A 504-nucleotide genomic window follows, 5' to 3' on the forward strand; every position below is an offset into this window, starting at 1 on the left:
GATAGATTATATCTCCAGGTTTACTAACCATAGCAACAAAGTGCAGCAGGTTCATTCCCGGCTTGTTGGCCTTAGTGTCGGCCAATGAGAGAAGAGACGACAGCTTAAATCCAACAGCATTTCCTGCGTAGCCGCCCTGTGGACAGATAAATATTCAGCAGATGCAAAAGGTGATCACTGTGTCTGAAACACAAGCAAAATGTTATCAGAACACTGTAGATGAGTACAGCTAATTGTTCTGTGCAGTAAGCATCTCCTCATGCACCTTTACAGTGCCAAGTAAAACTTTACAACATCAAAATCATGTTTTTACAAAGCTGAAAACTAAAATGTGGTAAGTTTAACCCTCCTGCCATCTAAAATGATGGGTTAATTAGATCACATGAGTTTTTAACTCTGTGCGCAGTCCAGTGGAGTCGCACCGAGCTTTTATGAGTTTTTTTTGTTGTTGTTATTTCAGAAACTGATGGTCTGATGGGACGACCCTCCCACTTCCCCGCTGTT

Source organism: Poecilia formosa, unplaced genomic scaffold (assembly GCF_000485575.1).
Source record: "Poecilia formosa unplaced genomic scaffold, Poecilia_formosa-5.1.2 Scaffold483, whole genome shotgun sequence".
NCBI classification, from domain to species: domain Eukaryota; kingdom Metazoa; phylum Chordata; class Actinopteri; order Cyprinodontiformes; family Poeciliidae; genus Poecilia; species Poecilia formosa.